This window comes from Triticum aestivum, chromosome 7D, assembly GCF_018294505.1.
Source record: "Triticum aestivum cultivar Chinese Spring chromosome 7D, IWGSC CS RefSeq v2.1, whole genome shotgun sequence".
Classification (NCBI taxonomy): domain Eukaryota; kingdom Viridiplantae; phylum Streptophyta; class Magnoliopsida; order Poales; family Poaceae; genus Triticum; species Triticum aestivum.
Window position 1 is genome coordinate 274,374,475 of NC_057814.1, and position 16,084 is coordinate 274,390,558.

Sequence of the window (16,084 nt, forward strand, 5' to 3'; positions counted from 1 at the left end):
TAGCTATACTGCGTGCACCATGGCTTAGGTCGGTGCTAATTTGGTGGAGGGGTCGGTGATTTGGGTGGAAGGTGTCGCGCTTGCGCTGGCGGTCGGGCCATGTGGGATGTGGAAGGAGGAGGAGGATGGGGGTCGACTGTGGATTACCTGCCTGGATAGGTGAGACCGAGCAGCGTGAAGGACGGTCGCCGGCGAGGAGGCGGCGCCGCTGTAAGCAAGGAGTGAAGGTTTCATGTTGGAAAGCAAGGCAGAAAGAGGGGAATGTGGCTTTTGGTAAGGGGGAGGGGGCGGGAGGTAGATATTTCCGCGGAAACCGAAAATTTGGAATCGCTTCAGTCAAAAAACTGGCGCGCAAAGTGTCATCTGACACGGTCCCTTATTCAGACACGGTCTAAAGATATTTTGTGCTGCATCTCACACGGTTGGTTATAATAAACTGTGTGGGATCTACTTGATTTTTGGTCTTGACTTGAATTACATAAGGGGGTCACAGCGGCCATGGACGTGTCAACATAGAACAACAGGAGTGTTGTGAATTTTTGTGATTTTTCGGGGTTTGTTTGGACATTTTTATGCATTAACTGAGTTTTCAATGCATTTATGTGCATAATTCAAATTTGAACTATATGCGCATGCTCCAATGCGTATAAATTCGTTGAAAAATCAAATCTTTGTCCTTGGGTGCATGCTCTGGTCCCATGCAAGAAATGGTAATGAATTTCAAACACCATGGCACCGTTGATTGCCGGCAAAACAGTGAGATGCCTCGTTTTTAAATTCTAGTAAATCCAAAACTCGTCTGAAATTCATGAAACTTCGCATGCTATCATGGAGTGGCATCAACATGCCGTGGTACAAATTTGGTCCCATTTGGGGCAGGTTTGGGTATATGCTTCTCACAAACCAGAGCTTCTCACAACAAGCATGATGGTTTTCGGTAGGGAACGTCCCACGTTTGGGGACGAAACGATATCCATTGCCTCTTATTGCTTTCAAGTTTTTTTCTCGTGTCAACATAGAACAACAGGAGTGTTGTGTGAATTTTTTTGATTTTTCGGGGTTCGTTTGGACATTTTTATGCATTAACTGAGTTTTCAATGCATTTATGTGCATAATTCAAATTTGAACTACATGCGCATGCGCCAGTGCATATAAATTCGTTGAAAAATCAAATCTTTGTCCTTGGGTGCATGCTTAGGTCCCATGCATGAAATGGGAATGAATTTCAAACACCATGACACCGTTGATTGCCAGCAAAATAGTGAGATGCCTGGTTTTTAAATTTTAGTAAATCCAAAACTCGTCTGAAATTCATGAAACTTGGCATGCTATCATGGAGCGGCATCAACATGCCGTGGTACAAATTTTGTCCCATTTGGGGCAGGACAACAAGCATGATGGTTTTCGGTAGGGAACGTCCCACCTTTGGGGACGAAACGATATCCATTGCCTCTTATTGCTTTCATGTTTTTTCTCGTGTCAACATAGAACAACAGGAGTGTTGTGTGAATTTTTGTGATTTTTCGGGGTTCGTTTGGACATTTTTATGCATTAACTGAGTTTTCAATGCATTTATGTGCATAATTCAAATTTGAACTACATGCTCATGCTCCAGTGCATATAAATTCGTTGAATAATCAAATCTTTGTCCTTGGGTGCATGCTTAGGTCCCATGCAAGAAATGGGAATGAATTTCAAACACCATGGCACCGTTGATTGCCGGCAAAATAGTGAGATGCCTGGTTTTTAAATTATAGTACATCCAAAACTCGTCTGAAATTCATGAAACTTGGCATGCTACCATGGAGCAGCATCAACATGCCGTGGTACCAATTTTGTACCATTTGGGGCAGGTTTGGGTATATACTTCACACAAACCGAAGCTTCTCACAACAAGCATGATGGTTTTCGGTAGGGAACGTCCCACCTTTGGGCACGAAACGATATCCATTGCCTCTTATTGCTTTCAATTTTTTTTCTCGTGTCAACATAGAACAACAGGAGTGTTGTGTGATTTTTTTTCGGGGTTCGTTTAGACATTTTTATGCATTAACTGAGTTTTCAATGCATTTATGTTCATAATTCAAATTTGAACTACATGCGCATGCTCCAATGCATATAAATTCGTTGAAAAATCAAATCTTTGTCCTTGGGTGCATGCTTAGGTCCCATGCAAGAAATGGGAATGAATGTCAAACACCATGGCACCGTTGATTGCCAGCAAAACAGTGAGATGCCTGGTTTTTAAATTCTAGTAAATCCAAAACTCGTCTGAAATTCATTAAACTTGGCATGCTACCATGGAGCGGCATCAACATGCCATGGTACAAATTTTGTACCATTTGGGGCAGGTTTGGGTATATGCTTCTCACAAACCGGAGCTTCTCACAACAAGCATGATGGTTTTCGGTAGGGAACGTCCCACCTTTGGGGACGAAACGATATCCATTGCCTCTTATTGCTTTCAAGTTTTTTTCTCGTGTCAACATAGAACAACAGGAGTGTTGTGTTATTTTTTTTTGGGTTCGTTTGGACATTTTTATGCATTAACTGAGTTTTCAATGCATTTATGTTCATAATTCAAATTTGAACTACATGCGCATGCTCCAGTGCATATAAATTCGTTGAAAAATCAAATCTTTTTCCTTGGGTGCATGCTTAGGTCCCTTGCAAGAAATGGGAATGAATTTCAAACACCATGGCACCGTTGATTGCCGGCAAAACTGTGAGATGCCTGGTTTTTAAATTCTAGTAAATCCAAAAGTTGTCTGAAATTCATGAAACTTGGCATGCTATCATGGAGCGGCATCAACATGCCGTGGTACAAATTTTGTCCCATTTGGGGCAGGTTTGGGTATATGCTTCTCACAAAACGGAGCTTCTCACAACAAGCATGATGGTTTTTGGTAGGGAATGTCCCACCTTTGGGGACGAAACGATATCCATTGCCTCTTATTGCTTTCAAGTTTTTTTCTCGTGTCAACATAGAACAACAGGAGTGTTGTGTGAATTTTTTTTATTTTTTGGGGTTCGTTTGGACATTTTTATGCATTAACTGAGTTTTCAATGCATTTATGTGCATAATTCAAATTTGAACTACATGCGCATGCGCCAGTGCATATAAATTCGTTGAAAAATCAAATCTTTGTCCTTGGGTGCATGCTTAGGTCCCATGCATGAAATGGGAATGAATTTCAAACACCATGACACCGTTGATTGCCAGCAAAATAGTGAGATGCCTGGTTTTTAAATTTTAGTAAATCCAAAACTCGTCTGAAATTCATGAAACTTGGCATGCTATCATGGAGCGGCATCAACATGCCGTGGTACAAATTTTGTCCCATTTGGGGCAGGACAACAAGCATGATGGTTTTCGGTAGGGAACGTCCCACCTTTCGGGACGAAACGATATCCATTGCCTCTTATTTCTTTCAAGTTTTTTTCTCGTGTCAACATAGAACAACAGGAGTGTTGTGTGATATTTTTGGGGTTCGTTTGGACATTTTTATGCATTAATTGAGTTTTCAATGCATTTATGTTCATAATTCAAATTTGAACTACATGCGTGTAACGCCCCGGATCCGATGCGCCAGGTGTCTGCCAGTTATTCGCCGTCCTTGCCTTGTCATCTGCTTGCCTGTTGCATTTTGCCATGTCATCATCTGCATTGCATCATCATGTTTTTCAAAACTCGCATTCGGTCCTTTTCCCCGTTGTCCGTTTCGCAATCCGACACTCTCGCACGCGCCCGCGGCACCTCTGAGTCCTTGGTTTTGTGAGCCGCCGAAAAACGTTCTGGGAGTGGGGCGGTATTTGCCGAGTGGCCTTGGTATAGCACCGACAGACCGCCCGTCAAATTACGTCGCATTCGGAGTCCGTTTGATAGCCCAACCGTTGAACTCATAGCGGTATCGTTGACGGTACCTTCGTCAGACGTTTCGGTCTCCGAAAACGTCGCCGGGTCTCTCCCTCTCCTCTCCCACAGTCCAAGTCCAACTCACTAAACCTCTCCTCGCGTCCGGAACCGCCCGATCGCGATCGGAGGGCTCCGAACGCTCTGAAACCCCCCCTAAACCCCTCCTAACCCTAATCCTAACCCCCATTCCCTATATAAACCCCTCCCATGCCATTTTGGGCAGGCCCTAGTCGCCCCTAACCCCCAGCCACAGCTTTCCCCCTCCTCCTCGGGATCTCCGCCGCCTCCCACCTCCATTTCCGCGCCAACCCCTCCCTCCTCGCCACTTGGCGCCGCCGCGAGCACCCCTCCGGCCTATCCCACGCCGCCACATCACCCTCCCAGCCGACCGCAGCCACTGGGGAGCTGCCACGCGTCCCCAGCGCGTTCCCCCTCTATGCCCCGCGCCGCCGTGGCACGCCCGGGCCCGGGGCTGGCCCGCCAGGCCCATCGGGGCCCGAGGCGCCCAGATCCGCCGGCGCTCGCCTCCTGGCTCCCGAGCCGCGCCCCGCCTCGTCCGCCGTCCCCGACGCCGAGGAGCTCCCGCCCCACCTCCTCCTCCGCGCCCCCTCATCCGGCCGCCGGAGCGCGCCGTCGCCGGTGCCAACCCCGCCGCCAGGTCGCCCCGTCTCCTCTCTCTTCTTCCTCTCCCTCTTGTTTCTCTCTCTCTCAGATCTCTCTCTCTCTGTACAGGCCCCGAGCGCCGCCCCTTCGCCAGCTCGTCCGCCCGAGCTCCTCTCCATCGTCGCCGTCTCCCCGTACTCCGGCGAACCCCCATCGAGCCCGATCTAGTGCTGTCCAGTAAGGTTGACCCCGAGACCCCCCTCAAATTTCGCTGTCTTGAAACTTTTACATTCTGGTGCACTTTTCATCATGCTATAACTCCATGCATACTGCTCCGATTCATGCATATTATATATCAAAATGTTCTTCTCGAGGTGCTCTGCATTTTGTTCCATTGTGCCATGTTCATTTGAGTCCATCTTGATGCCCAAATCTCTGGTGCAAGAGTGCTAGTTGCTGTTATCTGTTGTCTGTTATCAGAACTTGGTGATTTGTTATTTTTGTTGCATTTAATCTGTGCATCGTATGAGTATGAGCTCTACATCTGTTTTGTTGTATGCCATGCCATCTTTACAGAGTTGTATGCCATGTATTTTTGTGATCTCTGTGGTGACTAGCACAAGCATGCAAACTAGACTCCATAATGTTTCTGATTTCAGGGACTTAGTATTTTCTCCAAGTCTTTGTCTGCTGTTATTTTGTTGCCATGTAAACTTGATGTTACAGAGAGATCAATGCATATTTTGGAGATGTTCAGTAAGGATGTTTTGTAGATATTGTTGTAATTGATCCATTCCTGCCCTTGTTTGCAATTATTGAGTGCCATAGAAGGACTCAATCTTGCTCTACTTTTGCTATAAAATGTTCCTGGCAGATTGTTTACGTGTTATTCCATTTTGCCAAGCTTGTTGTAGTTGGTCCATACATGCTATGTACTTGCTCTTGCCATGGATAGCTTCATAAACATGCCATATTGCTGTAGGTATGCTTTTTTTGTCATGCATGGCTCTGTAGTGAGTGCATCAAGCTCACCAAGATGCCTTCATATTATTGTTTCTGCCATACTCTGTTTTCTGCTAAGTCTGGAACCTGTTAACGAAAATTGCTTTGTTTACATGGTTGCCATCATATATTCTGTGTCTTTTTCGCTTATGGTCATTAAGGGACTTTTGTTATATGCTTTGAGTAGATTCATGTCATGCCTTTGTTTGCTATGTTATGTTCCTGTCGCATGTTGCTTGATAGCTCTAAACATTGCAACCTGATGTTATTTCTGCCATGTCCAGTAATTCTGCCAAGTCTGTGAACCTGTTATTATTTGCAATCTTGCCATGTCCTTTTGAGCATGTTCTAGTGATTTTTGGAGATAGCTCAGTGTTCATGTTTTGTCATTCTTTACCTGTAAATCTTGTCCATGCCTTTTGTTTTCATGTTGAGTTGCCGTAGCATATTGTTTTGATGCTTGCATTATGCCTAGTTGCTGTTTTGGACAGATTGTTGCTATGTCTTATTTGGAGTGTATGTGTTGCACCGTTGCTCCGTTTCGAGCATGCTCTATATGAAACTTGCTTAGTTTTGCAGGTAGACTCATATTATTATGTTGCATCCTTGTTTTGAGGTGTTTGCTTGATGTTTGTATGCATTTTGCAGCAATACCATGTTTAACTTGTTTTGCTAATATCTTCTAGGCCGTAACTCCGAATCTAATGAACTTTATATGTAACTTGACCAGATTTTTGTGTAGATCATCATGGTGCATCTTAACTTGCTGTTTAACAACTTGAACATAAGGTGTATTCAGTTCTGGACCAATTTTGAAATTTGCATATGAGGACTTACCGGAATTGTTATATGTTGTTCCCGGCCTCATTTAAACTTGCTTTGATGTATTGCTCTTGTATGCATCATCTCTTGCCATGCATAGCTTCATGTAGCCTTGTCATGCATCATACTTGGTTGAGCATCATGCCTTGTTCATGTGTGGTGTGTTTACCTTGTTGTGTGCTTCTTCTCGATAGTTCCCGTGTCGTTGCGATCGTGAGGATTCGTTCGTCTTCGTGGCTTCATCTTCTTCATGGACTCGTTCTTCTTCCTAGCGGGATTTCAGGCAAGATGACCGTCACCTTGGATCTCATTACTACCATTGCTATGCTAGTTGCTTCGTTCTATCGCTATGCTGCGCTACCTATTCACTTGCTCTTCAAGCCTCCCAAATTGCCATGAACCTCTAACCTTTGTCACCTTTCCTAGCAAACCGTTGTTTGGCTATGTTACCGCTTTGCTTAGCCCCTCTTATAGCGCTGCTAGTTGCAGGTGAAGATGAAGATTGCTCCATGTTGGATTATGTTTATCTTGGGATATCACAATATCTCTTATATTATTAATGCATCTATATATTTGGTAAAGGGTGGAAGGCTCGGCCTTATGCCTGGTGTTTTGTTCCACTCCTGCCGCCCTAGTTTCTGTCAGACCGGTGTTATGTTCCTTGATTTTGCGTCCCTTACGCGGTTGGGTGATTTATGGGACCCCCTTGACAGTTCGCTTTGAATAAAACTCTTCCAACAAGGCCCAACCTTGGTTTTACATTTGCCTCACCTAGCCTTTTTCCCTTGGGAGTCGCACATCCCGAGGGTCATCTTTATTTTACCCCCCGGGCCAGTGCTTGTCTAAGTGCTGGTCCAAACCGAGCGATGTCCGGCGCCCCCTGGGCAACCAGGGTCTATGCCAACCCGACGTCTTGCTCATCCGGTGTGTCCTGAGAACGAGATACGTGCGACTCCTATTGGGATTGTCGACACATTGGGCGGCTTTGCTGGTCTTGTTTTACCATCGTCGAAATGTCTTCTAACCGGGATTCCGAGACTGATCGGGTCTTCCCGGGAGAAGAAATATCCTTCGTTGACCGTGAGAGCTTATAATGGGCTAAGTTGGGACACCCCTGCAGGGTATTATCTTCCGAAAGTCGTGCCCGCGGTTATGTGGCAGATGGGAATTTGTTAATATCCGGCTGTAGAAAACTTGACACTTGACTTAATTAAAATGCATCAACCGCGTGTGTAGCCGTGATGGTCTCTTCTCGGCGGAGTCCGGGAAGCGAACACGGTTTCTGGGTTATGTTTGACGTAAGTAGGAGTTCAGGATCACTTCTTGATCATTACTAGTTGACGACCGTTCCTTTGCTTCTCTTCTCGCTCTCATTTGCGTAAGTTAGCCACCATACATGCTTAGTCGCTGCTGCAACCTCACCACTTATCCTTTCCATCCCCTTTAAGCTTTGCTAGTCTTGATACCCATGGTAATGGGATTGCTGAGTCCTCGTGGCTCACAGTTTGCTACAACACCAATTGCAGGTACAGGTCTTGCGATGATCATGACGCGAGAGCGATGTTTGCTTGTTTTGGAGTTCTTCTTCTGCTTCTTCTTCGATCAGGGGATAGGTTCCAGGTCGGCAGTCTGGGCTAGCAGGGTGGATGTCGTTTGAGCTTCTGTTTGTGTTTCATCCGTAGTCGGATGTTGATCTTATGTATGATGTATTGATGTATTCTTGCGGCATTTGTATGCCTTGTATGTATCCCCAAATATTATGTAATGTTGATGTAATGATATCCACCTTGCAAAAGCGTCTTCAAGATGCGCTTCTATCCTTGGTGGGACCGTCGAGTTCCTTTAGGATAGGGTCGCATCTTGGGCGCGACAATGCGCATGCTCCAGTGCATATAAATTCGTTGAAAAATCAAATATTTGTCCTTGGGTGCATGCTTAGGTCCCATGCAAGAAATGGGAATGAATTTCGAACACCATGGCACCGTTGATTGCCGGCAAAACAATGAGGTGCCTGGTTTTTATTTCTAGTAAATCGAAAACTTGTCTGAAATTCATGAAACTTGGCATGCTATCATGGAGCGGCATCAAGATGTCGTGGTACAAATTTTGTCCCATTTGGGGCAGGTTTGGGTATATGCTTCTCACAAACCGGAGCTTCTCACAACAAGCATGATGGTTTTCGGTAGGGAACGTCCCACCTTTGGGGACGAAACGATATCCATTGCCTCTTATTGCTTTCAAGTTTTTTTCTTGTGTCAACATAGAACAATAGGAGTGTTGTGTGAATTTTTGTGATTTTTCAGGGTTCATTTCGACATTTTTATGCATTAACTGAGTTTTCAATGCATTTATGTGCATAATTCAAATTTGAACTACATGTGCATGCTCCAGTGCATATAAATTCGTTGAAAAATGAAATCTTTCTCCTTGGGTGCATGCTTAGGTCCCATGCAAGAAATGGGAATGAATTTCAAACACCATGGCACCGTTGATTGCCGGCAAAACAGTGAGATGCCTGTTTTTAAATTCTAGTAAATCCAAAACTCGTCTGAAATTCATGAAACTTGGCATGCTACCATGGAGCGGCATTAACATGCCGTGGTACAAATTTTCTACCTTTGGGGCAGGTTTGGGTATATGCTTCGCACAAACCAGAGCTTCTCACAACAACCATTATGGTTTTCGGTAGGGAACGTCCCACCTTTGGGGACGAAACGATATCCATTGCCTCTTATTGCTTTCAAGTTTTTTTCTCGTGTCAACATAGAACAACAGAAGTGTTGTGCGATTTTTCTGATTTTTCGGGGTTCGTTTGGACATTTTTATGCATTAACTGAGTTTTCAAATCATTTATGTGGATAATTCAAATTTGAACTACATGCGCATACTCCAGTGCATATAAATTCGCTGAAAAATCAAATCTTTGTCCTTGGGTGCATGCTTAGGTCCCATGCAAGAAATGGGAATGAATTTCAAACACCATGGCACCGTTGATTGCCGGCAAAACAGTGAGATGCCTGGTTTTTAAATTCTAGTAAATCCAAAACTCGTCTGAAATTCATGAAACTTGGCATGCTATCATGGAGCGGCATCAACATGCCGTGGTAAATTTTTTGTCCCATTTGGGGCAGGTTTGGGTATATGCTTCTCACAAACCGGAGCTTCTCACAACAAGCATGATGGTTTTCGGTAGGGAACGTCCCACCTTTGGGGACGAAACGATATCCATTACCTCTTATTGCTTTCAAGTTTTTTTCTCATGTCAACATAGAACAACAGTAGTTTTGTGTGATTTTTGGTGTTCGTTTGGACATTTTTATGCATTAACTGAGTTTTCAAATATTCTGGGTATCACCAAATCTTCATGTCAAAGGAAGATGAAGAGAAGACGTCGTTCATTACTCCATGTGGTACGTATTGTTTTGTTTGCATGCCATTTGGATTAAAGAGTGCCGGCTCCACTTTTGCGAGGGTAGTCCAGATTGGTTTTGAGCCACAGCTACACAGAAACATAGAAGCTTATATGGATGATATTGTGGTCAAGACCAAGGACAGAGCCACCCTTATTCCAGATTTGGAGGAAACATTTGCGTAAGATCAACTTGAAGCTTAACCCAGAGAAATGTGTGTTTGTCGTTCCCTTCGGCAAGCTACTTTGGTTTTTCGTGTCCCATCGGGGGATCAAAGCCAACCCCGACAAGATCAAAGCTATCGAGCAAATCCAAGCACCAAGGACAGTTAAGGATGTGAGGCGTCTGAAAGGATGCATTGCCGCGCTAAGCAGATTCATCTCCAAGTCTACCGAGCGCGCCCTGCCGTTCTTCAAAATTTTGAAGAAGGCAGGGCCCATGAAGTGGACCCCGGAAGTAGATGCAACTTTGTAAGAGTTGAAGGCCTACTTGTCCTTTGTGCCTACCTTGGTTGCTCCCAAACCCTAGGAGTCGTTGCTACTGTACTTAGCGGCAACTAACCAAGTGGTCAGTGCAGCCTTGGTAGCGCAGCGAGAAGTGGATGAAGCAGAGAGTGAGCAAGGACCGGCAGAGTCAGAGAAGGATCAAGACAGCAACGAGCACGGCAGCGAGAGCAACCCCAAGGACACGACAAGGAAGAAAGTGGTGCAGCGCCCAGTATACTTTGTCAGCTCCTTGTTACAAGGGGCTAGATCGAGGTACTCTAGCGTGCAAAAGTTGATCTTTGGTCTCATCATGGCCTCAAGGAAACTGCGCCACTACTTCCAAGCCCCTGAGATCACGGTTTTCACTCGCTTCCCGTTGCAAAGGATACTCCGAAACCTTGAGGCTACCGGCAGAATAGTGGAGTGGGCTTTGGAGTTATCTAGTTTTGATTTGAAGTTTGAGAGCACATCAACAATCCAGAGAAGGCATTGGCAGAGTTTATTGCAGAATGGACGCCAACCCCTGATGAGGAAGTGACAGAGACAGTTATCCCCGACAAGGAATCACCCTAAGAATGGATCATGTATTTCGATGGTGCCTTTTCCTTGAAAGGTGCAGGGGATGGCGTGCTTCTTGTCACCCCCTCCGGGGAGAACTTGAAGTACATCGTCCAGATGCATTTTGCCCGGGAAGAGGCAACCAACAATACAACAAAGTATGAAGGGCTCCTTGTCGGGCTCAGGATTGCAGCAGAATTGGGAATTAAGAAGCTAATCATTCGAGGAGATTCACAGCTTGTGGTGAGACAAGTCAACAAGGATTACCAGAGTCCATTGATGGAGGCATATGTCGAGGAAGTGAGAAGATAGGAGGAGCACTTTGACGGATTGCAAACAGAGCACGTACCCAATGCGGAAAACAACATAGCTGATCATCTGTCAAAGTGTGTTGTGCAGAAGCTTCCTGTGGAACTAGGGACTTTTGTTCTCCATCTCACTCAGCCCTCCGTATCCCGGCAAGAATGGCCCAGAAAAGGAAAATGTTGGACACCGGTAAGCCTCTCCCGGTAGAGCCGTCCGCTCCTGGCAGAGACCCTGTCGGAAACAACTCCTTGCAGCCTACCGGACCACACCCTCTATAAGGGCCCATGGACCCCGCGAACGAGGCATGTTCTCCCGCAGCAGAGGAGGTGCCGCTAGTCCTCGTTGCCGAGCCCCAGGCTCCAACTTGGGCAGGGCACATTGTCCACTTCCTCCAAACCGGAGAGCTTCCCGGCGACCAAGATGAAGCTGAAAAAGTAGCCCAGAGGGCCAGTATGTATCAGTTTGTCGATGACACTCTGTAGAGAAGGAGGCCCAACGGTGTGAAATTGAAGTGTGTCTGCCGGGAAGAAGGAAAGGAACTGTTGGCTGAGATACACAAAGGCATGTGCGGCTCCCACATTGGATCAAGGGAATTATTTGGGAAAGCATGCCGGCAAGGATTCTATTGGCCCACAGCCCTCCAAGATGCGGTCGAGCTAGTCACCAAATGTGAAGCCTGCCAGTTCCATTCCAAGAAAACCCACCTGCCTGCCCAAGCTCTTCAGACAATCACTCTATCATGGCCATTTTCGGTCTGGGGGCTCAATATCCTTGGCCCCTTCTCCCGAGCAATCGGGGGCTTTGAATTCTTGTTCGTTGCCATCGACAAGTTTACAAAGTGGCCGGAAGTGACTGCCGTGTGAAAGGTGACTGCTCAACTATCAAGTTCTTGAAAGAATTGGTGTGTCGTTTTGGAGTTCCGGCAAGGATCATTACCGACAACGGCACCCAGTTCACGAGCCGCGCCTTCATGCAATATGTTCATGCCCTCGGATGCAAGATCTCATTTGCCTCTGTGGCACACCCCCGGAGCAATGGACAAGCTGAGAGGGCGAACGATGAAGTGCTCCATGGACTCAAGACAAGAACCTTTGATATGCTGTAGAAGCACGGCAGGCGGTGGATCGAGGAGCTGCCGGTAGTTCTCTGGTCCCTCAGAACGACACCAAACCAAGCTACCGGGCAGACTCCCTCCTCCCTGGTCTACAGGGCAGAAGCAGTTATCCCCACAGAACTCATTTACGGGTCGCCTCGAGTGCTTGCCTACGATGAAGTAGCGCAAGATCAGCACCAGCATGACGACGCTGTGCTACTCGAGGAGAACCATCTCCGGGCTGCTACGCGTGTTGCACGCTATCAGCAAGCCCTGCGTCACTATCATAGCCGCAGGGTTCACGCCTGGTGTTTTGAGGAAGGTGACCTTGTCCTTATGCGCGTTAAGTCTACCAAGGGTACAAACAAGTTGTCACCGAAGTGGGAAGGCCCTTACCGGGTAGTACGAGTCACCAGACCTGGCACAGTCCGTCTGGAGACTGGAGATGGCATTCAATTGCAAAACTCATGGAATATTGAGCATCTCCGCAAGTTCTACCCGTAAGGCGCGGCTGTCAGGCCCTGCCCGGTAGCCACCCTTTTGTACAGGCCTTGCCTCAGCTGCATTTAACCCCTTGTACAAAGCCAAGGCGATGTCCCTGTGCAAGAGAAAATAAAGAAGCGTTGTTGGGGGCCTCGACCAAGATTGCATGCTTGCATGAGCATTCCAAGATCACTGCATAAGCATTTCATGAGCATTTGCATATGCATATAGATAGGATCGCATCCTACATTAATTCTCATCTGCATGAAGCTGCAGGTTCCTGTCGTGAACTTTGCTTCGACAAGGACTTGAGAAGATTGCCCGGCACTGCGATCCCCGGCAAGCCAAATAGATAAGTTCTACCTCTTGTCCATTTATGTTCTGTAAACTACAACTTGCGCATAAGGAAACCTCTCCACTCTTTTGAGACTTAGGTGCTCCCATCCTTGACTCGAACATTGCTTCGGTCAAGATGGTCGCAGTGGCCTCTGGTAAAAAGAAGTTGGCAGGGGGCTGGATCCTTTGTATTTTGCCCGGTAGACACGGTTCTCCCGCAAGCAAAAGGGTACCGGCAGGATAGCCTACCGGGGAAAACTCGTTTATACACTAAAGAGGCATCTCACCTCTGCATGGACATATACATGCACGGCTTCCCAACAAGGATCGTCTTTTTCATTAATATGCAGATGCAAGTACAAGCACTACAGAACACAAACATGGACTAGAGAGATTACATTATTTGAATTAAAATTTGGCAAGTGCCTACAGATTTAAGATTGAAAAAAGATATGTGCCCCGTAATGCCCTTTCTTGTCCCTCTCCTCCTAGGCATGGTCGTCCAAGGCGAGGAGGGCAAAAGGAGCGCCTGGGCAGGAGCCCAGCCCGCCCCCCTCGGGCTCCAAGAGAGGTAGCCTGGCAGGAGCGGGAGCACCCGGGAACGCATCGATGGAGAGCATGGCGGAGGCAACCCGTCGACCACCACCACCAGGGCCAGCAGGGCACGGCAGTGCTAACGGGGCTGTAGCCCGAGAGGAAGACTGCCGGGGTCCAGCTGGAAGGCTGCTAGAGGAGCCCAGGAGCACCATCCCCACTTCTGCGTCCAACTCCCCGGCAAATCATATTGCTGGGAAGGAGATGCGGATGCAGATGATGGTGTTGTCGCCTGATGAAGATGGTGCGGGCGGCGATCAGCCGGAGTCAGAGTCATCGCCCTCCCGCCCGCTGTCGTCATCATCACCATCACTGTCCTCCTCGTCCCTTTCGCTCGAGGAGGAGCTTTCGTCGTCGGTAGAGCTCTCCGCACAACACCCTAAGCGACCTCCCGAGTACCCGAAGATCTTGACGGAGAGCAGGCCGCTCTCCATTAATTTGAACTGGAGAACACGCCCCTCCGAGAAGCCATGGGCACGGGCGAAAGTCTTCCAACCATGACGGAGATACATCACGTGAAGGGCAGGGAAATCAACATCAACCCAGATGTTGTCGTTCCCATAGCCCCTCATGTGCAATCTCAGAGCACGTGGGTGTTCGAGCTCCATCTCCTGCACAAAGGGAGTTGGAAGGCGAAGATGACCACACAAGGGCTTGTACAGCCTGATGATGAACTCCCGAGGTTGGTCCCCGTCATGGCCTTCCGCGGGGGAGGGGCTGCCGGTGGGGGCGCAACCAAGGTGCCGCCCCGCCCTCCTGTTCCCGGGCACCGCGGCAAGCTCGACCTCGCCCTCCCTCCTCCTCTCACAACGGGCTCCGCCACCGCAGGCTCCGAAGGAGGAGGGATGCGCTGTCAAGTAGAAGCCCTCGTTGCCGCCACTAGGCCACCGCTGCACCCTCGCCCCCTCACCATGGCTAGAAGGGAAGGATTGCAGAGGCAAAGAGGAAGGGGTGTGGGCAAGGAGGCGCTCCCCTGCCCCCTTTTATAGGAAGGCGAAGCAGGGGCTAGCTCCTCACACAAGAAATGGCCGCCCCGCTCCTCCAATGCGGCCTCTCTGTGCCCTCTGCGGCTCCAAGAATCAAGGCCACCCGCTGCTCCAACCATCGACACCCAGTTTTCAGCCAAAGCACTCCTCCCCTTACCCTCCGCATCCACCACCTACCACGGCCATTGCATGTGGAACACGTGGCAGGTGCGTGCGAAACGGGAGGCAAGTGGGATGGCAGTTTCTGCCCCGTGATCATGGGGTGAGGAAAATCCGTAGGCCACAATCGAAGTTCTTCCACAGCATTGCGCACGACGCGCGGGGAAATCGGAAACTGGCCTGGAATCAAGATTAATGAAGAAGCAATGAAGATCCCAAGAGGCCAGCGTCTTCAGCACCCTCGCCTGTGCACTTACTAGGCCCTACACCGACGACGCTCGGCAGCGCGTTCGGGGCAGGCCCGGGGGCTTCTGTTGATGCAACAAACCCTGGGTCTGTTGCCCAAATTGTGCACAGGCACGGGAACGAGATTGAAGCACCAACCCAAGTCAGAGTACAAGGGACTAAGAGATTCGAAGGACCAACATGCAGATCAAGAGGACCAAAGCCAAGCCAGAGAAGCAAGATACCTCCAGGAGAAAAGCCCCCACCCCTTGCCAGGCAGCCGAGCTCGACAAGGGCGGGATCACCCCCAGAAGCAGACATCCAAGACGTCCCGGCAGGGCCTGCCGGGACTCACGGAGGCGAAACCTCCTCACCAACTACTCCGCCATGACCTACGTCGTCAATCAGTGCGGTGTCAAGCTGCAAAGTGTCTAAGTGGCAGCCATTTGCCACATGCCGGGCGAGCAACGATGTGACATTGAGCGGTGCATTTAATGCGCCCTGTCAGCCCATAGAGTTAGGTATGATAGCACTGTTTGCTATCTTATCAGTGCATAATGACTACTTTGCCATTGTGGTAACCCCTTGATCTATAAAAGGAGGCCCATGGCAACCGTAGAAAGGGTTAGAAAGTTGGATAACTCACACCCCCATACGAGCGTAGCCATGGTCGCCCTAAGGCAACCCCTGCCGGGCAGTGTGCTACACCTCACCACCTGGGTAAAACTGCCTGCGTGATCTCTGCTGTGCGGCCCCATGCTCGTCTGCTCTTTGTGCAATGTGACCCCCCCTGCCGAACTAGCAAGGGGCCCTCTGGTCCCATAGGTGGCCGTGGTTTTCCCGTGACATTTTGGAACTTATGCTTATAGACGTATGCCTTTTGGTTTATTCAATGCACCTGCTACCTTTCAAAGATGTATGACTGCTATATTCTTTGATTTTTGTGAAAAGATGGTTGAGGTTTTCATGGATGATTTTTCCGTTTACGGGACTTCTTTTGATGATTGCTTAAGCAACCTTGATCGAGTTTTGCAGAGATGTGAGCAAACTAATCTTGTCTTGAATTGGGAGAAGTGCCACTTTATGGTTAATGAAGGTATTGTCTT